The following is a 22,876-nucleotide window of genomic DNA, read 5'->3' on the forward strand; positions in this document are numbered from 1 at the left end:
TCTGTTAGCTGGACTTGAACTGTCTGGGTGGAAGGAAGGGCAGAGGAATGATACTGTGTTCTGCCAATTAAAAAAAAAAAAGTTTCCCCTCCAATTGGAAACAGAGCGAAAGGGGAAGGAGAGATTTAGCTTCACTCAAAAGTATTTCTATATGGACCGGGAAGGCTTTAGATTGGATCTAAGCTGTTGCTCAGAATACCCCTTTTATCCCTTCTGACACCAGAACTCTGACTTCAGCTGACCAAGGCTCCAGAGGAGCTGACATTGTTGAAGAAGGCTCCAACATCAGATCTCTCCCCTCTGCCGTTGGAGCTCTGTAGATTCAAACTGTACTATAGACAGATTCAATTCATCCTCTGCCCCCTTGGAAGTCCTTCCAGGAACCATAAGACTGCAGACTTAGTTGTTCTAACCGCAACAAATACAGTGGTACCTCAAGTTACAAACACCTCAGGTTACAAACGCTTCAGGTTACAAACTCCGCTAACCTGGAAGAGTTACGGTACCTCGAGTTCAGAACTTTGCCCCAGGATGAGAATGGAAATTGTGTGCTGGCAGCGCAGTGGCAGCAAGAGGCCCCATTAGCGAAAGCACACCTCTAGTTAAGAACAGTTTCAGGTTAAGAATGGATCTCTGGAACAAATTAAGTTCGTAACTAGAGGTACCACTGTATATTTCTGCATATTATATATGCGTTAGAGTTGAATTCTCCACTTGCTCTTATTAATTACGTACTTGCTTCTGATATATCTAAATATATATGCTTTCCTCTAGGCTGGTACATATTGTCCTTTGGGATGTAGACTTGTTATATATTATATACTGCTCCTTGTATTTTAAAACAATGTAATTTATCTCCTGGTGGGATTTTTTATTTTAAAAAAAATGGCTTCCACAAAAACAAAAGAAAGTGTGGAGTTATACTGATTTAAATAATGAGTTAATATTATCTAGGTCATACAGTATGGCATTTAACAGAAGCTATACTCTGGAGCGTAAGTTTGGCTTGGCCTGGAGCTGAGGCAGTGTTTCTGAATTGGAGGAGTTTGTTTCTAAATCCACCTGCCCTGCCCCCCTTCCATTCCATAGTTTGGTGCCATCCCTAGTTCCTTCAATTAAGAGGCTATGAAAAATATGCATTCAATTAATTTTTTATTGCATATTCTATTTTAGTAACCCACTAAAACATGTTCCCTCTCAAGTTATGTAAAACAATAACATTATTACAATCAGTGTCATCTTGCACTAGCGCCAACTCTTCCTCATTGTAAACATTTCCTGAGGGGTTATCCTCCTCATTGATAACTTACGAATATGAGTCAAATCCCCTTGCGTGGTATTAAAATCCAGTACATGTTCCAAATTAAAAATGTCCCACAGCGTTCTTGATCATCTTTAGCAATTAGCATAATGCTGGAGTTCATCCACAGGGTAAATGTTGTAACCTGACTTGAAGCTCTTAGCCATCAGGTGTTTTCAATTTGTAGCTATATCAAGTGTATGTAACTCCAGAAATGTAGAAGAAATCATAGTAAGCGTGGAGCTGGGGCAATTGTCTTGATGGGTTTTGATTTTGATTGCTGGCATGCAGTTGATCCTTCTGATTAAACCATTTCCATTGTGATACAGCCACAGGAATATTATGGAAAGGTTACTGAAATACTAATAAGCTAAGGAACTGACAATTCCCCCCCCCCTCATTGGTATTGTTATGAATTTGGGGGGTGGACAGATTCCCTATAATTTCTACATTCAGTGAAGGGTCAGAATTTGAGCAAACTGATAAATTCCAGTATTTAGCAAGGGCTGCGAATAAAGGGCTGGGAACACAACCAGCTAACTTCCTTGTGAACCCAGCCAGGAGCTCATGATGGTGGGTTGCTGAACAAACAATGGTGCTGATGGCCAGCCATTGGCTACTCAATGAAATTCATTGACCAGGGAGAAGGCTCTGCCAGGCACAGAGGGAGGTTGCCAAGGTAAGGGGGGGGGTTGTGATGTCACTACAGGAAGAGAGGGTGTTTTTGTACAACAGAGGTTTAGGGAGCAGGGGTTTCTAGGAAGAAGGAGCAGGAAGTGAGCAGAACTCCCTGTGGGGGACTTCACTGTTTTTATCCTGCATGTTTCATTTAATTATGCTTTTAACTGAGTTTCTTCATTTTAAGAAAATGAATCATAGAATCATAGAATCATAGAGTTGGAAGAGACCACAAGGGCCATCGTGTCCAACCCCCTGCCAAGCAGGAAACACCATCAGAGCACTCCTGACATATGGTTGTCAAGCCTCTGCTTACCTGATTTTTCAAAATCAATTTATATATTGTGATATTGCTTTAATTTTATGTGGACTGGTTTATGAGTGAGAGCCTGTGAGAGTCTATGAGCGACTCAAAGGTACTTGTTTCTTTTGAATTTGAAAATTCTCTCTCCCTCTCCACCCCCTTCAGTGGAAACAGAAAGTTGCCTGGAGTCTTATGAGAGACTTTTGTTGGGCCACTTGGGAGATTCTAAAGTCATTAATTTTAGAAGTAGATGGGGATAATTAGTATTTCATTTAAGTTAGAGGTCAACACCAGTGTTCTTTCCTCTACTGCAGACATTTTACAGAATGCTATGCCTCATTGCTTTTATTAGATTCAAGCAATGGATGAAATAACAATGTTATTAACCTCTAACACTGTTGAAAAGTTAGGAAAAACAGGTGGGGTGGTGGTGGAAAGGTCGGCAAGGCAGTTACATTTCCTTTCTAACTGTGTTTGCGTAGAACGTGGCAGGACTTAGTATTAGATTTAACAGTCTCTGGATTAAAAAAAAAGTTAGTGCAATTTCTTACTGGCCCTTTTGCAAGGGGTGGATAGCGACACTTAAAAGCAAAACAAAACATGCGTAATAAAACAATGCACCCAATTAAATTAAAATCACACCATGTCTGCTGTAGTCTAGCTATTAGATGCTAGCCCAGATAGGATCAAATATTTTACCTTCTCTGCAACAAATGTGATCTGGTATGACTCAATTTTGTTTTTACAAAACTGGAAATGAAATCTTCAGGAATACTTCCATGTAGTGGAAACCAGTGAAGGTTTTCTTGATACACTTGGCATTCAAAGTTATCAGGCCAAAAATGTGACAAACCAGTTAAGTCCTCTGCAAACGTCCAGTCAAACTGACTTTGTAGATTCTGATCATTTTAAAACTGTTTTGTATAGGGGGTGCCATATGCTTTAAATGTATGGTGTGGGTATAAGCCCAGTTATTAAACTGGATGTAAATCCAAACTCTAACCATTTGGGCCATGCTCAATGCTTGGGCCTTTCTTCTACAATCAGTTCAAAGTAATGTCCTACTGCATTTTATACTACAGAGATATAATTCAATAGGACATGTCCACCTGCAAATGGCAAGGATTTTGACAATAAAAAATTGATAAGAACAGCAATGTCAGACCAGAAAGAATTGCTGGACATGCATCATATGCATCAGTGAGGCATTTTCAGCATTACACCTCCAGTATCTAAACTAGGCAAAGCCTTCCTATACGGATGTTGTGGAGTCAAGTATACCTGAAACATCAAATTCTGCTGAATCAATTTCAAGTTTAAATCCAAGGAATTGTTATGTAGAAGAAGAAGAAGAGTTTGGATTTGATATCCCGCCTTTCACTCCCCTTCAGGAGTCTCAAAGCGGCTAACAATCTCCTTTCCCTTCCTCCCCCACAACAAACACTCTGTGAGGTGAGTGGGGCTGAGAGACTTCAGAGAAGTGTGACTGGCCCAAGGTCACCCAGCAGCTGCATGTGGAGGAGCGGGGACGCGAACCCGGTTACCCAGATTACGTGACTACCGCTCTTAACCACTACACCACACTGGCACCACACTGTATAAATTCTAAAGCAAATTTCTATTGTTTAGGTTGTATAGCACATTCTAATTCCCTATCCCATTGCTCTCTGACCTCCTGAACTTGTACTTTACAAGATCCCAATAAACATTTGTAAAAAATAATTATGGGCTCAGCTTTCTGTGAAGATGCAAATTATTACTTACAGCAATTTAAAAGATGCCAAAGCCCTCAAAATATGGACAGTCCTTTAATAGACATCATCAGATGCCGTAACTGAAGATATTGTCATTCAGCACTAATTGATAGATGATATCTAAACTGCAATTTAGGAAAAAGCAAAAATTTCCTATGATTATAATATTTTTAGAAATATAGGAAGCTATCCTATAATGAGTCTGTCTATTGGCCCATGTGTGGGTGGTGCTGTGGTCTAAACCACTGAGCCTCTTGGGCTTGCCAATCATAAGCTCAGCGGTTTGAATCCCCACGATGGGGTGAGCTCCCTTTGCTCTGTCCCAGCTCCTGCCAACCTAGTAGTTTAAAAGCATGCCAGTGCAAGTAGATAAATAGGTAGATAAATTACCGGGAAGATAAACGGTGCTTCTGTGCACATCACAGTGTACCGTGTGCCAGAAGCGGTTTAGTCATGCTTGCCACATGACCTGGAAACCTGTCCGCAGACAAACGCCGGCTCCCTTGGCCTGAAAGCAAGATGAGCGCTGCAACCCCAAAGTCGCCTTTGACTGGACTTAACCGTCCAGGGGTCCTTTACCTTTACCTTGCTGACCCATGTAGTTCAGCCTTGTCTACATTGACTGACAGTGGTTCTCTAGGGCTTTAAACAGACATGTCTTTCCTAGGCCTACCTGGAGATGCCAGGGATCTTTTGCATGCAGAGCACATGTTCTGCCACTAAGATGCATTGGGCCAGGATTCAACTAACCTGGTCTGTTAGCTGAAACAAGCCATAGGAACTCTAGAGCAACAGAGCCTCCCCCAAATCTACTCTGGAAGGTTGGAAGAAACCCCAGAACAGTGCACGGGAGGAGGAGGAGGAGGAGGAGGGGAGAGATTGTTCCATTAGTGCAAGCATTCATGCTTGCCCAATGGAACAATCTCCTTTGAGCAATGTTGAATTCCACAGCACGTAATTTTATGGACTGCAGCTATGTTTATAATGGATTTTGTGTTGCCTTGAGAGGATTAGCCCTGAAAGGCAGCGTATAAACTCTGAGGATAAATAAAGTAAAGGGCACCGAATCCGTTCTGCCAGTTCTTCTTCTGTGCAGCAGATGGGTAGGATTTTAGCTTCCTTGGAAACACGCATAAGCGCTGCTGCTGGAGGGACTCACATATGGACATAGCTGGGCTGGGGTGAATGCGTGTGGGGCAAAACGCCTGGAGGAGAGCCTTTTAATTCCCAACACCACCTCTAACCTGCTCCCTGAAATTTCATTGAGATCAGAGTCAGGGAGCAGATATGAAAAATACATGAATTAAAAGGCTCTAGTTGCAGGCCAGTGTTGCCCCCCGCTCCCGTAGGACTATAGTTACTTAGTGTGGAGGGGGTGCTGGTTTGCGAGGTGAGCTTTTTGAAGATCCACCTGTTCTTCTCACAGCTCTCCACCGACTCTACTGGAGTGGGTGCATATCTGATGTGTGTGAGAGAAGGGGTGTGGTGTGGCAATGCCCACTTTTGTTTGGGCCTTGCTCACCAGCAGAGTGGCCTTGGTTAAAGAAAGCTTAGCAACCCCTTTTTAGTGCATTAGACTCCTGTTTGCTACCTGTTTGACAAACCTGCCTTTCCAGACCAAATATTGCCTAAATTAGCATTTTGCTTTCAGTAGGCAGTGAGACGTGGACAGCCCTTTACCTCCACATTGATTATCAGCTACGGCTACCTTACTCTCCCAGCAACCAGGAGATGGTAACAAAGAAAGTTCAAAATGTTTTGTGATATTAAAGAAATTGAGATCTCAACAGGTGCTATATAAAGTTCTATTAAAACACACACATAGACCTAAGTAAATATTAAGTAGATGTCATCCATTTTGTACATCTGATAAAGCTGATTTGAAAAGATTAATCTGTATTTCCAAGGGACTGGAAATAATGTGTAAATGGATATTTCCCTTCCAATTACTATGTTTTGGAACATTTTAATATTTATGAATAGCCACAGATAAGGACACATCACTAAAATAAATAAATCTATTAACATCATTTAATAATCTTGCACTATAGTTCTTCTGGATAGCAATTAAGGTATAACCAACTGATCCACATTTCTTGCATTACCTGTTTTATTGACATATTTTGATAAAGGACATAAAAAGGGAATAAGTATAAGTAGAATCACATTCCTAGTGAGCTGTGCTACTTTAGAAAAATGATTGAATGTACTCTGCTAACTAGTTGGGAGTGTTTTTTTCTTTGTAACTATTTGAAACCAGCAAAATTACCTTGGGTGCTGCTCTCTGGACATTTAGTCAGCATGCCTAACCAGGCTATCATTAATGAAGATTTCTCAAATAAAGAGGAAAAGGAAGGCAGCGGATTTAAATTGTGGAAGTTGCTTGATTCCCTGGTCCTAAACACATTAGTACACTGTATTTCCCTGCTTATACAGGCTTTTGTATAGTGAACATGTGACTGTTCAAATGCCCCAGCAGGGCATCCAGAGTTTGCAAGGAGGAGAAAAAGGGAAAAGGGGAAAAAATTGTTTGGAACAAATTTGCATTAGTTCAAGGGCAACGTTAAGCATTTTACAGATGGTTTATTGCTATTCTTGTGCTGTTTAAGCTGTCTTTCATGTCAAAAGTCCTTTCCTGCTTACAAATCATCAGGAAGAATTCCGGCCACCATGCTGTTTGCATAAGCTCCTTCAGGGGTTCTGGCCCTTTGATCACAGATATCGTTTGCAATCGAGTTAAAAATAGGAGGCTGCTGCGATAAGCCTCGGTTCTGACAGTAGACCAGCTTTCCTTTTTCTTCTCTAACTTTGTTCTCGTCTTTTGTGGTATGGGAACACATAATCTCAACACAGAAGGGGCAGTGTTGAGGGATAAGAGTGGAGTTTAAAGAAACTGGGGAGGTCACTGAATGAGAACCAGCTTCTTACAAAGTGTGGTCCACCTTTCGAAGAATGAAAAGGAGGGGAAGTTCAAAAGAACGCAGATGCTTATCTATATATCAGTTTTTCAAGCTGATTAGCAGATTACAGGCAGAGTACAATTTTAACATCCTCAATCCTGCTTAAAACACTCTCCCCCGCCCTTAAACTTTGTGTTTTGCTCTTAATCCACTGAGACTGTTTTAAGGGACAAAGCAAATACTTCTTGAACTCAATCGTGGGACCCCCATTGACTTCTATGGATGTGGTGTCAGTCTCGAAGCACATTGCTGTGTTCAGTGTCATCATAAAGGTTCTTAAAATAAACTGCAGCAGAGACAACTTTATTTCATAGTTGCATTTTTTATATATAGAGAGATTGTTTAAATCATAGATTGTTGGTTAGCCATTGCAACATAAAAACAAGGTAAAAGAAGCATTATGTGTGAAGAGATAAAAAATTCAGTTTCTGGGGCCTGGTATCTGACAGCTCATTCACATATATGAAAGTTACCATTTGGTGCTGCAGTCAGTAAGCGATGAACACATATGTGTTCATCAGCCTCAAGAGCTGAATACAGACCTTTCCAAAAAGCACATGGGATTTGGGATGGGGTGAAAACTCAGATTGGGGAAGGTACTGTAATCAATATGTGATGCGCTGTTTAAAAATAATTATGCAGTCATTTTGGGACAACCTAGACCTCTGCTGGGTCAATCCTTTAAATGGGCTGCAAATGCTGTCGTTTTACTTGCTAGCTTTCCCTTCTGCCTTCATATGCAGCACCTCAAAATACTTTTCAAAAGGTAGCTTCACACAGAGCATTCAGCTGGAACACTTGCAAAGTCTCAACTGCTTTCGGGGTGAGCAGTGCAATTCTAGTACATCCCTAGTTTGATGGCTCGAGGGTTCCAGGATTTGCATTCACTCTACCCATATCCCAGGATGACCTGTCATTCATAAGGTTGCCCAAGACCCAGCATTGGTCCCAACATTGGATCGTAAGCTAGACTGATAAAGAACCAGATAATCAGTTTTTCTCCATGTGGATTATCAGACCAGATTCCTCCTTTATGTTACAGTAAAATAAACCTATCACATGAGAGGGGGGAAAGGTGTATGACTATTACAGTTAATATAAAGGATGAATTGTATTATAACACAATAAATTCTAATAAAGTGCAGTCATAAAATTTTATTGTACATGACATCAGATAGCTCATAAAATTTAAGCCCATACATAGCAGATAATGGTTGCATTCCTTTTTGTTTAATTTGGCTTGAGTCAGTATGATAATACTTAATTGCTTGACTATTAAATTCTTTGTTAGGAAATGAGGCAATTTTTGTCATGGGAATAGAAGTGAAACACCTAGTTGTGAATGGTGGATATTGCTGAAATCCATTAGGGGTGCCAGCATTATGATGATACTTTCATCATAATTTCAGCGTTGAACAACACAGAAACAAGGAGTGGGGGCCTCACTGGTTCTCCTACACCTGGCATTGCACACACTTCCCTTGACATTTGCAAGTACATCACATGGGAGCGTTCTGGCTGACCACACAGTGTTGAAGATTCTGGGCCAATCTTCACATACACAGGTGTGTGCCTTCATATGTGTGAAGGCACATACCTCCTGCGCCCCACTACAGACATTAGCAAGTGTGCAACATAAGGGGCTGGGCTGCTTGGTACAGCCCTGCTCCTTGCTTAGGTGTTACTCAACACAGGAACAAAGAACACCCAGATAGGGTTCTTTTGGTTTGGACCCTCAAGGCCAGACTGCTGTAAAGGTCTGCCATGCAATGCAGTTGCTACAGAATACCATTGCCTTTCTGTGGCAGGTGGACTGTTTGTTGGGGGAGTATTCTCATTGCTCCAGAGTCTGCAAAGACTCTTGAAAGTTAATTTATTTATAAAACCAATTCTATACCACCTTTCACACCAGGGGACCAAGGCAGTTTGCCACCAGTAAAATAACAAAATCAGAACATGTCAATAAAACATATTGGTGTGTGATGCTGGATGCGATGATGGTAGTTTTGCATTTTTAACTTGCTGTAAGTCTCTCTCAGTTTCCCCCTCTGTAAAAAGCATTGAATCAATGTAATTCATAATTATAATCCATAAAAAATATACCAGTGAAACACGAACTGTAGTAGTTAGCATGCTAAAAATGTTTGTTCATATTTGTAATTGTTTTAACTGCTTTTAACGTTTCTGTTGGTTTTAAATTGTTTTCTATATGCAATTGTTTAAGCAGTTTTTCTACATGCAGTTGTTTTGCATATGTCTCACACAATCATTTGGAGACGCTTCATAGTTTTAAAAAGGAGTAAATAAATTGAAAACTGGCACTAAGAGCCTGCAAATGACTGCATGCTGGATTCAGGAAGCATGCAGCATGTGCCTGCCTAGTCTTTGAGGGAAAGTCATTCCATACCTGTCATGATTCTGTTCAAGAGTCTGGAAGGGTGGCCATGTGTTCTGTGTTGCAGAAGGCAGTCCTCTATTTGAAGGCCTTCCTGATAAAGAATTATAAGAAGGAAGGGCAAGAGTGCTGAAGTTGGCCCTCAACCATTAGTGCCTAAACAGCGAATGAGTAGACACACCTGATCACAGTCTACCCCACTATGTGGAAATATATTGTATTTCTATTTAATTTATAGCAGTTATTTTTACATTTATATCTATACATATAAATATATATGTATAAATATAAATATATATCTATACATATAAATTAGTATATGCAGGTACAACGTATATCCATGCCCTCTTTTATCCTCTTTTTTGGTGATGAGTACATAGCTAACCTAAGGGACGCGGGTGGCGTTGTGGTCTAAACCACTGAGCCTAGGGCTTGCCTATCAGAAGGTCAGTGCTTCGAATCCCCGTGACAGGGTGAGCTCTGTTGCTCGGTCCGAGCTCCTGCCAACCTAGCAGTTCAAAAGCACGTCAAAGTGCAAGTAGATAAATAGGGAAGGTAAATGGTGTTTCCGTGCGCTGCTCTGGTTTCGCCAGAAGTGGTTTAGTCACGCTGGCCACATGACCCGGAAAAACTTGTCTGCGGACAAACATTTGCTCCCTTGGCCAGTAAAGCGAGATGAGTGCCGCAACCCCAGAGTCGTTAGCGACTGGACTTAACTGTCAGGGGTCCTTTACCTTTTATTTTACATAGCTACCCTAGATTCTGGTCTTCACCTATATAGTAATTTCCTTTTTATTCCAGTAGTGCACCAGGGTTACCTTAAGCCCAGGATCCTCTTTGGGGCTGCTACACATTTAGTGCATTCACTTCAACTGGAAATATTCCAGAGCCTAAGACGGTGGTTTAGTGAATACCACCAGGCTGCTGCACCCTCCTCCAACCGCCGCTCTGATTGCCACTCAGTGCTCTTCCTTCCCCCTGCCCCACAGCTCCAATGATGTACCCCTGCCTTCCTCAGTTCCTGACTTTGAGGAACAATACCAGTGTCCTTCCTCAGAACCAGGCACCAGGGCAACCAGGGCAGACAGCCTAGAAGAGCCTTGTAGGGATGCCGCTGCTGGCTTTTGGCACAGCAACGAAGACTTTTTAAAATGAACAACAAACCGTTTAACTTTAAACAGGTTTTCCTGTTGTGGGAAAGCAGCAATCCAACTTTCCCCACAATGCCTTGCTCTGAGGAAGGACACTGCATTGAGGTTTTTAGGAAGGTTAGATGGAGCACTACTGCCAGTTGCTTTGCTGTGACAGCAAGTAATGTTTGGACGATTTCTTCTTATATTCTCCATCAGGCGTTCAGCAATATCTATGGCAATAATGTTTTCTCACATTTCTTTTTATTAAAGGAGCAACTGAGAGAATACTAAGAACTACTCAAGCAGAGAGAAAAAATAGAGGAGATGGAAGAGCAGAGAAATGATGAAGAAAACAGAATTCAAAACGGTAAATAAATTTATATTATATTGCCCTTTGAAACTCTCATACCCACTACAGCCAGTGTAATCCACCATTGCCAGGCAGAGGGTTTATACATTCTCAGTGTCCATGTGAAGAAACACATATATAGTGAATTGAAAGCATACATTAATGTATAGAACAATTTTTTATTCCTTCCAAATACTGATATGTGATTCTAGGTGAGATTAGAATCTGTACCAGGACACATTCCTGGCCTAGCTGCTCCTGGGATTAAATACATCCTGTTTCTGCAGTTAGAAAGCAGCTCTGGAAAAAAACACACGATACTGGCATTCATGACTTCTGAAACACAAAACAGCTCAGACACAGAGGAAATGGGATACTCAGTCTTCCGCTCTTTCAGTGTCAGGGAAAATGTAAGTTAAATATTACAAATCTTTTTTGACAGAATAATCCTTTTAAAACAACTTCTTTTCTTTCTTTTTCGGGCGAAGTTGTCCGAGTTGCATTATTTTTTAACAGGAGATATTAGTTTTTGGAACATTTCAGATAAACATATGGATGGAAAACAGTTATTCGTTGTTCTTCACTTGGTAGTCAGCTGTGCTTACCTCTAATAGTTTAATGTAGGATCATTTTCATGCTGTGCTGAGTGCTCTAGAGGATTCCAAAGGAAAGGAAATTCAGCCAGTAAGTTAATAAGGCAACCTGTATTTTAGATCTTTAACGGAGCACACTAGCAGCAGTGAGAGGAGATATGATAGTCATCTTCAAATATTGGAAGGGCTGTCACAGGGAAGATGGCGCAAGCATGTTTTCTCCTGCTTCAGAGGGTAGGACCTGAACTAGTGGATTCAAGTTACAAGAAAGGAGACTCCAACTCAACATCGAAAAGAACTTTCTGACAGTAAGAGCTGTTTGACAATGGAATGGAGTCCCTCAGAAGGTGGTGGACTCTCCTTCACTGGAGATTTTAAAGCAGAGGTTGGATGGCCATCTGCCATGGATGCTTTAGTTGAGATTCCTGCATTGCAGGGGGTTGGACTAAATGATCCTCAGGGTCCCTTTCAACTCTACAATTCTATGATTCTAAAAGAGCAGGAGACCTTAGTGTATGCGAAATAATCTGCTCTGTTGTTTCTAAAAGACAGTTTCCTTCCCAGACTCTTTGTGTGGCTGTTCCATTGGGCTTCTTGCCTTTTCCAAGGAACACCAATGCTTTGGCTGTGTACACATTACCATATACCTTTGATCCAGCGTGTTTCTGTTACTGCTGTCTGAAGCCGTGTACACGTGACATTAGCTACAATCCATATCCACCCTGTAGTTTCTTGAGAAGTACTGGACTGAGATACATGAAAGTAAGGTTGGCGAGTTTGTGGTTAGAAATACTCCTGTTTGATGCATTTTCCCTCAGACCAATTTCCATCTGATTTGAAAACATAAGATAAGTTCAATTTGCAGTTGAGGTGAGGTGTGTACATTTGAGACAGCTGTTGCACACATCCAGATGGCAGCATGTGCACAGATGGCAGCTTCATGTATAGGAGGGGGGTATGTAGCCATGAGGAAACCAAACATGTAATGCATATCAGGTGATGACATCCACACTCCGTCTCCTGTATGCACCTCAACATGCAAATGCAACTTGAAATTCATTGAGGGGAAGCAACCTCACTGTGTTTTGAAGCTGCTAATGTGTACATAGCTTTAGAAGCCTAATCTTGTATTTGCCTCCTCCTCAGGTTCTTGTACACTTCCTTACAAAACAAGATTTCACTCCAGAGCATCCAAAAAGCTCACCTTACTCTTTGTCCTACAATATCTTGGGTTCCTCTTCATACAAGCTAATGTACTAATACCTTGATTTTTAAAGTACACAGCTTCCAAGTATGTAGAAATGTTGTTGCAGCTAAACCTTCTACATTCTTTAACTTTTTTATGAAAAAAGCTATGCTTTTCAGGTCCATTTCCCCCACCCCTAGAAGTCCATGCAAGCTTCCTTGAATAAATCAAGTTCATGTTTCTTGAACGTAAGGTAGAGCAGCACAGGGCAAAGCAGAGGGTGGGACTGTTGGCTTATGTTTAAGGACATGATTAATTTACTCAACTTTTGCATGCTTGTTAATGCAGAAATTAGTATTTTATGAGGAAAGAGATCTCCCCTTTAAATAATGCAACCTTTATTAACTTCATATTTTATACACACACATCTTTCATTGCTGACAGAATCTGGAAAAGTTCTTGCGGAGAATAAATTCTCCTATAAAATCTTTTAGTGGGCCCCTTCGGGTAGGATGTTGTGAGGCAGACTGATTGCTTAAGCCCCAGAAACAGTAGTCATCGTTGTGTAAGTTGGTGACCCTGGGAAAAAGAATAAGGGAGCGGAGGCCATTGGTGTGTTTTTTTTAACGTTGGTGTGGCTGCTCGTAGGCCGTTTGATCTGTGCTTAGACGAGACAGTCCTCCAATTTAGGTTCTGTCCTGCAGGGATGACAAAGATATTTTTGGAACACTAGGTCATTATATAACTGACCCAGACATTATCTGAACCTAGCTTGTCCAAAGGCGAGGTGCCCAAAGCCAACTAAATGGCCCTGGAAAGCTGCTTAAATGTGCCTTATCTCAGACATGGTAATTGGCTTTCTACTGGTGGCGAGTACAGTTCTGTTAAAGGCGGGCCTGAGGGAACCACTCTTTTTTGGACTGTAGTTTATTATTAGGTGAGGAAATTACTGGACACCTCCAGCTGTCATTAATCAGCCACGGAGCCTGACTGGAGCCAAGCAAGAGGCCTGTGGGTGTATTCCGCTGCATGGTAGGGAAATACAACGAGACAGAGACAAATGCTTTTCAGCCTAGCAGCACTAAACTCTGCCCTTTCACAGACCTTAACATGCATGTTCAAATTGATTTAGTCTGTTTACCCCCTCAGCTTTGGCATCCATTTCCCTTTAAGACTGACAGCTTTATGTGTCGCTACCATGTTATTATGTGTTACCGTTCTACCAGTAGCTATAGAGTTTCGGACAAGTGTAGGGAAAATATATTTACTTCCAGACACAGAGGAGGACTTGGTAGTTCTGACAGTGCAGCTAGGAAAGCAGAGTCAATTAATTACTTTTTTTTTTTAATGCAGCATGTGTTTCCTCCTTTTATTTTCTACTTTCTCCTCACTTTTCTAGCCCATTCCAAGTCATGTTAAAGAAAAAGAGAGAGAGAGAAAGGTCGGGGGGGGGGGGGAAAGCCTTAAATAAACTTACGTGATTGAGAAACACATATGTCAGGTGATGTAAGTGTCTGGCTTATAATTCTTCCTCTTTGGTTTACAAACAAGAAATTTCTTCATGGCTGTGGAATGCCGACTTAAAGTCTGCTATAGGTGTGTGCCTCTCAAGCAAAAAATGAACACAAGTAGCAAATCACAGGGTTGACTTGGCTTGTAAACACCTTTTAACTGTATTTTCTCTTCTCTGCTGTAGGGACAGAATATACATGGAACGTGAATGGAAACTGAATGTGGCTATTTAAACACGATCTACCTAACGAAACAAGAGCCAAACAGCCCTCTCTGTTTTCCCACTGCCAGTTAGGTGAGTCCTTTGCAGGTGTTCTCTTTGCCTTTGGGTAGCAGCCCTTCAAAAGTGACAGGTTCTGTGAAATTACTACAGTTACAAACCCCTCCAACCACTGATTTGATCTGTGGTTGGGTCGTCAGCAGGATGAGAAACTGAGTAGTTTCACATGAAGAGCTACAATATCTAAAGTCACAGAAGGGCAACTATGAGAGTGTGTTGACATACCATACAGTGAGATTGTGGCTCACCTCACAGGAGCACATAGTTAACAACTTGACAACAACTGCACACTGAAATACCATTGCCCCTGAAACCCTCACTGTCAGGTTTCTTCATTCCTGACCTGTGCCGCCTTATACTACCATTTATGTCTAGTGTGAAATTTCTCTAGGCTGTAGAGGTGCCTTGGAATGAAAGGTATACATTAAATGTACCACTACTATTTTTATTTATTCAGCTCTTCTGGGTGTATTGACTTCTCCATGTTTTTATGAGTTGCCTGAGGCAGCTTTTGCTAAAGGTGTTGATAAAACCTTTTCAGGTGAATTCGTGGACAGCTGGACCATATGTTACTCCCGCCCCCAATTTTTCCCCAGCTAAAGATTGTTAAATAATAACTTGAGGGTATTTTCTCCTAATGAGCAATAACCATATCCTAGGCTAAATAAACGACAGGCCACAGGCCTAGGTGTTTATTAGCCAAGGATATGGTCAGTAACTTATTTTGCTAGAAGCATCCTCTAGCTCTTATTTAAGGCTGATGCAAAGGTTACTTGGGCTGAAATGAAGTGGAAGCTGTGTTTGTGTTTATTTTACTGACTGTACCTGCATGGCAGGCAAGGCCTGAGGCGCTGAATATAACAAGGATCAGAATCTTGAAATTAACAGCCTGCTTTTACTCAAGTTATAAAAGCAAATTAATTAAACATTTTCATGGCTGCTAAGAAAGCACTCAACAGTTTAGTCCCATAGAGAGAAATGAGATTGTATAGAAATAGTCACAATGGGGCAACAGTGTCAATTCAGGGTTATTATGGGTTATAGCAACAGCCTTATACTGAGTCAAATCATTGGTTCATCAGCATTATTTTAACTGATAAAAATACGCTCTTCAAGGTTTTAGACAGGGGTGCCTGGAGATGCTATGCATTGAACACACCGCTACAACCCTTCTCTTGTGTTTCTTGTTATCGAATGATTCCCAGAGTCATTATACAGGGAGTAAGTGTTTTATTTTCAAAAAGAGAGGCGCTGGGGCTCTTAAGGCAGGAGTTGCCAATGGTTCTGGACCACTGGGTACATTTGTAATCCTCAGAAAGTGTTGCAGGCGCCAGTCACAAAATGAGTGCTCTCTGTGTGTGAGTGGGAGATTGATATTACACAAAATGACTGTTGTGGGGGCATAACACAAAAAAGGCCGTCACATCTAGAAGAGCAGAAAAAGAGGCAGGACCACAAAAACGTTTAGGCAAATCTCACATCAGCCTCCAAACATTTATGGCAGTGTTTCCCAACTTTGGGCCTCCAGCTGTTTTTGAACTACAATTCCCATCATCCCTGAGCACTGGTCTTGCTAGCTAGGGATGATGGGAGTTGTAGTCCAAAAACAGCTGGAGGCCCAAGGTTGGGAAACACTGATTTATGGGACTAAAAACGCACTTTTTACATTCACAATGAGAAGCAATTTGCACATCTTATTCAGAAAGGGTCAGTGTCCAATTGTAGTATCCAGTGAAATGTGGCCCTGGCTTATGGGGCATGTTCAGTGTACAAGCTGAGCTCAGTGCAAACCAGAACTGAGCAGGTAGATCAAACTTAGTGGGCAAGGCCACAAATAGATATAATGAAGATAGGAGTTAATGTGTAGGTTGAATGAGGGTCTGCATTATCATTTGCAGTTCTTGGTGTCAGTAATAAGGGACTGGAAAAGGCTTGTCAGTTGCCTTGGTAATAAAATTTAAAAGATGCAATATTATTTTGTTTTACAACTGTTTATAGTTTAGTTTAGTTTTGCATTGTAATTCTAATTGGCTACCATTTTTGAAACAATTTACACTGATATAGACACAAGCTGAATGAACCAACAAGATTTAGGCAAATTGAGTTCTTATAGAATCTTGATGCTTAGCAGGAATAGCCTTATTTGAAAATCGAGTAAATAATGAGGTCCAAACTACAGCACACCATTGTTACTAAAGCATAATAAGACTAGTGTAAAATCTCCCAACATGTGTGTCTGTGTTGCACATAAAATTCCTGGACATGGAAATGTCAAGAAATCAGTTTCTTAAACTAAGACATTGCCGTTGAAAATTGATATGGGCATAGTCTTAGCAAAGCATTTTCATAGGTTATTAGTTCCAGTGAGTTTGACCATCTATCAAATGAATGTACCTGATACAAATATATATGGCATTGACTAATTGGCATGCTGACAGTTGGCCTAAGTTAGATATATGATGTTGTGCCGCTGAGGTTGGTAGAAAAACAAAAATACAAAAAGGTAGCTATGCTATGCCTACAATTAGCAGTGTAAACATCTTAATAGGCATCGAGGACACAAACAGATGTTCTAATAGCGTGTCTGTGAGAAACTGATCTGTACTACTTCCACTCTAGCTTGACCTCTCAAAGTTTCAGTCCCACTGGGAATTTCAGTGATTTATTAATTTGGGCACAATGAATACCATAGAGACAAGCAGTCGTTTTTAAGGAGTGCGGAAACAGTGTGTGTTTGTGTGTCATTTCATAGGCGTTTTTCTCCCTGAGAAGCACCCTTTTGTATTTTTTGCACCCTTTTGTATGGGTGCAAAGGCAGAACAATATTCACAAGGGTGTAGGTGTTCAGAGAAGAGCAAATGTTTCCCCATTGCTAAGGTGACAAACAGGTCAATGGTTCCAATTTGAAGTTGACGATCTGGTTTAGAATGTGGATGGAGATATGCGATGTACAGCTGAATACATACCCTACTTTGCCCCAACTGCTCATGTGTAACTAACTATACACAACCATAACTGGATCAGGGTGAAAATTTCATTGTAGAGTGGTGGCAGGAAATTGAGTCGGTAGTTGTTTTTTCCCTATTCAGAATGAAGGCAGTGGTAATGAAAACCCTCAAAGATAGAGGGATTTTGCAGAAGAATTTTCGTGCCTCTCAACTGCATACTTTTTGCATAAAATCTCAAATATCTTTATAATTCTGCACAACTCTGGTTGCAATAGGGGAAGTGCAGCCCAGACCAGTATGCAATTAATCTGTGATAAAACAGAATCTAATCTCAAAATTAATCAAAATGGATTGCTGAAGCATCATTCTTCTACATTCCTAGAGCAAGGGGAGGAGAGATTGATTATTCAGAGGATGTGGGAATACTGGGAAACAGAGACAAAGAGTGGGAGAGTGCGAAAGAGCCATAGTTTGTGGAAAGCAAGCCTGTATTTGAGATTAAGAAAAGTTTATTTTGGGCCAAAGAATCCCCTGTAAATAATTTTCTTTGTATTGTTAATTGGGGGGCAGGGCGGAAATGCTTTCTGGAAATTCATTATAATTGCATATTTATTCACAAGCACTTTTGTAATGCTAGTCCATCAAGAAAGTGTTTCAAAACCAAGACCCAATTTCCAAAGCTAATGCATGCTTAATATTTTCTGAAAGATGTACCAACATTTCAGTTAGAAGGGGTTGTTTTGCTGTATCTTGAATCCTAATGAGAAGTAAATGTTAAACTTAATTGTTTCTCCAAAGCCCCTTAATAAAATGATCCTGATATGTGCTCTTGTTTTCTTCAACATGAGAAAGCTGAGTGGTACAAGATCTTGATCAGTTACATGTCAAATTATATGTCCTTTCTCTTTTATAAGAACTTCTTAATATTATTTGCCTAGAATAAATGCAGCCTTGACTTCGCAAACAGTGCTGCATATAATCAGTATGACTCACATCAATACTGACATACTCTAAAATGAGCAAGTACATAAATCAGAATTGCTATCTCTGCCCCACTCCACTGCCCCGCTGACAGGATTTGTGTATATCTACTAGCTTCTTGGAAGGCACAAAGTCAATGGATATGCTGTGAAAGCAGTACTTGTTTATTTCTTGCCAGATATGTAGCTGTTAAAAGCTCAGGAACCCTAGCAAGAGGAAAAGGTGGATGGACACAGTGGTAGCAGGAGAACACTCTCCGTATCTTTTCCTGGTAAGCTGATCATAATTGACCTAAAATTTTTATAGTCCTCATTTTGAGAATGGAAAACTGCAAAGGAGAGGAGGGAAGTGAGGGATGAAAGAGATTATAATAACAATAATAATTTATTATTTATACCCCGTCCATCTGGCTGAGTTTCCCCAGCCACTCTGGGCGGCTCCCAATCGAGTGTTAAAAACAATACAGATAAGAGTAGTTAACAAGAGGTTAACTGTCTACAGTAGCTATTCAGTTCTCACTATGCTTCTAATGCCACAGATCAATATGGTAGAGGAAACAAGTCTGTAAATGTTTGTGAGAAAAACTGTAGTATTGTAGGTCCACTAGCAACTGGACACTTGTGGCCCAAAGGTTTCATTTGTTGTTTCAAATAGCACATCTGGATGGCATCAAGGATCATTTCCACATGCAGCCAGATGTTATTATTGCTTGCCAAAAAAAAAAAAAAAATCCATTGGGGTCAATGGAGGTAATAGCTTGCAAACGGACCATATCTAGGCTAGGAGCCAAGCTGGCATTCATTTTATGAATGTTTTTGCAAACTTTTTTGTCCTCCAGAAGAGGATGTGGGATCAACAACAATGTGTCAATCATTCTAGTTGCTTGCACATGGAATAACAGGTTGTAGGACATACCTGAAATACGTAAACTTGGCCGGACTGGGAAGATTCTTGCTCACCTCTCCTCTAAACAACGCTTGCCAGTTCCATTTGTTTCCATTGCCAACTTAAGCAAACGGTCACCACTTTTCCATTAGTAGCAATAGGACTTGATTTTGACTGGATTATGCTCACAATACTAGTCGGTGAAACCACAATCATTGCGTATCTGAAACAGAGTGATGCATTACAGACTTTAAAACAGGGCTGAGACATCTGAAGAAGGCAGCATTCTCTTCTCATGGGTGGGGCAGAGGTAAAATAGATGGAGCAATCAGTGTAGCTCAAGTTATACAGAAACCCCTTTCTAGTTCCTATGAGTCATGATCAGGGGTCAGTGACACATTCCAGGCAGGCAAAAACACTCAAGGCTAGTCAGGGGGTCTCCCAAGGAGCCCTCCAGGCCTCAGATTCCCCACTCCTGCCTTAAAACACATATGGTGGGTGTCATGCTAATATGTGACTAGTGTGATAGGCTTATATGGTGACACTTAGGGCCACCTCTGGAATGATGCTTCCTTTCTGTTCATCTGACAAATTGGCAAGAATCTATGTTGTGCCTTCACAGAGCTGTTATGAAGGACATTCTTTTCCATGGCTGGCTGGACTGCAGCAGGCTTTAGGCTAGAATTAGAATGTATATTCCAGTATTTTCACATACCAGCACTAGTATGAAAGTAGTGGGGGCATAACATGCCTCTACCCATGTGTTTGCAAAGCAAAATAATAGAAAACAACATTGGTCCGCTGGTAAAAGATTGATACGGAATATTTGCTTATGCCAACAATTTTAAGTTTATAGCCTGGAAGAGGCACCCAGATAATGTTAGCCTTAATTGCTGTTTTCTTCTGAACATGGGAGTAGTCCAAAGGCCGTGAATGGAAATTAAAGAAAAATTAAAAACAGATGGCAGAAAGCACTCTGAGAAACTGAAACACAGGCAGTACTATGCTCAATTTAGCAGAAAGGGAGAGGGGTGTCTCTGGAGTTACTATGTCCCCTTCTCCTTGCATAATATATCTTCTCAGGCTGAAGTGCACAATAGAGTGTTTCTCTGAAATGTCCCACACAATTCAGATAGCAGCTATTGGGTCAGATTGCTTTTATTTTCAGTCTTGGTTTTGGGAGCCAGAGTGAGCAAAATCTTGGCTTCAAATTACTTGATTTTCCCAAGAAGAAACCCTATGTGTTTGGCAAAGCTGAGTGGGACACAGGAGTGGGTCATACATATCGCTTTCAGGTGAATCTTACAGAGAGGATCTCTGGAGTTGCCTCACCTGCCATAGCTCACAATCCTCCGTGACACTTGTGGAATAACAGGGGCTGGCCCAGTAGGGCGAAAGGAGCACTGGCCCATGGCTTTAGTCTGCCCTCAGCCAGCTCCCCATCTGCCGGCAGCCAATAAGGAGCTGGCTCTGCCTGTCAATGGCTGTGGCTAGGGAAGTGGAATAATTGGATTCAGTTCGTATTTAAAGGCGAACCTACTGCTTTGCACTTTGTGAAAGATAACACGAACTGAAACACAGTTCTCCTGCCAAGAAGTGGGTGAAAAAGAGCATATGCTAGGGGAAAGTGTGCATAAAAATGCACATGCTGGTGAAAATAACACTGTGGTTTAAGATCGGGGGGGGGGGGGGGAGGAGGTTCCTATAAGCTGATGTGTTGGGTGGGATAATGTTGTCTGGATGAGGAAGAGCATCAGCCTGAGAACCACTGTGCCTTCGCTGTGTATAACTGCATCTAGAAAAGCCTTTGATGTGACTCTGTGGGATAGTGTTATACTGCTTGAGCTGTTGGTGGTCAGGTGTAGGGAGTGAGGGCTTCAGACTATGATCCTAAACACCCAGGTTTTTTGCTTCCAAATAAATACGTTTAGCACTGAGTTAACAATGCCTTTCTTGAAATACAAACTCTCTCCCACCCCCATACCTTCTGTCAAGAAGAACAGTCATTAGAAAAAAGTCACAATTCAGAGAGCAGCCTCAAAGTCATCATATTGTTAGTAAAATCTGTTGAGTAGGTGGCAAATCATGTTTTGTTCAAAATTTCTGCCTTTCTGTGAGAATTAGGAACCTGGAGATGGTGAGAAAGGGGAAGAAAAGCCTGGAATAAAACTCCAATTCTTGGAGATGTTTCAACAAAGAAATATTTCTGCTTCTCCCTCACACTCCTCAAAATCTTAAAAGAAGGGCTAGCCCTGGAATGCACTAGTCTAGATAACAGTAACCTCTGCATCTACATTTCATAATCTTTTTCTTCCGGTCAACCAGCTGTGATTCCTCAAACCAGATAAAACAGAATCTGGTGAACTTCAGTTTATGTTCACTCACACCAATGAAGGCCTTACTTATTTGGAATTTGATGGAGAGCATTATTTATATGATTAGAGTTCAAATAACATGTTGTATTTATGAACAGGATTACTTCCATGGGAGGAAGTAATCTCACCTAAAAACTGAATTTTGCCAGAAAAATAGATGTATGAAGACTTCAGCTCTGCAAAAATAATTCTGCTGTACATCATCACTCACAGTTCCCAGATCAAATTGCTCCAATGTACCATCAATGAAATATAGTCCACTGTGGATAGTGCTACTTCTTGTTAAAAGTCTTAGTTATATACAGCCCTGTAATCTAAGACCTGGTACTAACAGGTAATAACAGACTAGCAGATACATAAAGCCAGGAATTAGGCCTTGCAGTAAGCCCAGATCCAATTTCTTTCTCCATATCAACTTCTGGTAGCCTAGGGTGCTTTCTGATTGTTAGGGTGTTGCTCCTCATGTGTGCATTTCCGCCAGCATCCACACGGCATCATCATTAACATGCTAGCCTATATTCTCCCCTCTTTAATTTGGATTAATTGTCCCTGGGGAATATCTCATAAATTAAGAGAGAGAAAAACAACAACCACCCACTATTGCCAATGACCCCTATGCCAAATCTCAGCAACCCATTTGCAATATTAAGCTCAAAACTGGGAGCACCCACTATTATAGCACAGCACAAATTGGTACTGCTCTCAGAGGTCACTGTTCCTAACAATGTAAGATCCATCAATAAAGTAAATAACTGGAGGGAGTAGGACTGCACACCACTAGCCCCGCCATAACATTGCTCTGTTGGCCCTCCTGCCTGATGTCTTTACATTGAGTTAAGTATGTGAAAAGGAGTACCTTCATGTACATAATAAGATGCCTCATGCCTATTCCTATCATCCTTAAAGGTAGGTGACTAAATTCTGAGGAGCACTTCCACAAAGCTGACCACCCCACATTTGGGGTAACAATTATAGTAGTAGTAGTAGTAGCAGTAGTAGTAGTAGTAGTAGTAGCAGTAGCAGTAGTAGCAGTAATAGTTTGTCAAGGACATAAACAATAGCCCTCTTAAGCTATCAATTAATGGTTGCCCTTTCTCTTACATATGTACTTTTTAGCAATCCAAATGAAAGATCAGGCTAAATGATAGTGCTATTTTCCAGCCAATTGCCTTTGCTAAAAGTACAATAAAGTCAATTACCCATTTCCATGAAAGCTTATTTTAAAGGAACGGATATATCATAA

The 22,876-nt window shown here is 41.0% G+C and overlaps 2 long non-coding RNA genes across 3 annotated transcripts in view; one reads left to right on the forward strand and one right to left on the reverse strand.

Annotated features, from left to right (window-relative positions):
- Window positions 1-22,876, forward strand: part of LOC114604644 (uncharacterized) — a 93,591-nt gene that overhangs the window by 65,817 nt on the left and 4,898 nt on the right. Inside the window, exons 2-4 of one of the 2 annotated variants that reach the window (XR_003708379.2) lie at window positions 10,795-10,891; window positions 14,349-14,459; window positions 18,552-18,644. This is a non-coding gene — a long non-coding RNA (uncharacterized LOC114604644). The remainder of the gene's footprint in view (window positions 1-10,794; window positions 10,892-14,348; window positions 14,460-18,551; window positions 18,645-22,876) is intronic. The other variant, XR_003708378.2, reaches the window with a different exon arrangement.
- On the reverse strand, window positions 10,880-21,761 carry LOC114604645 (uncharacterized). Its single transcript, XR_003708380.2, has 4 exons — window positions 21,243-21,761; window positions 19,289-19,481; window positions 14,130-14,342; window positions 10,880-13,350 (listed from the first exon to the last, which is right to left on the reverse strand). It is a non-coding gene; the product is annotated as an uncharacterized LOC114604645 (long non-coding RNA).

The sequence above is a fragment of the Podarcis muralis genome, chromosome 9 (assembly GCF_964188315.1).
Source record: "Podarcis muralis chromosome 9, rPodMur119.hap1.1, whole genome shotgun sequence".
In the NCBI taxonomy this organism is placed as follows: domain Eukaryota; kingdom Metazoa; phylum Chordata; class Lepidosauria; order Squamata; family Lacertidae; genus Podarcis; species Podarcis muralis.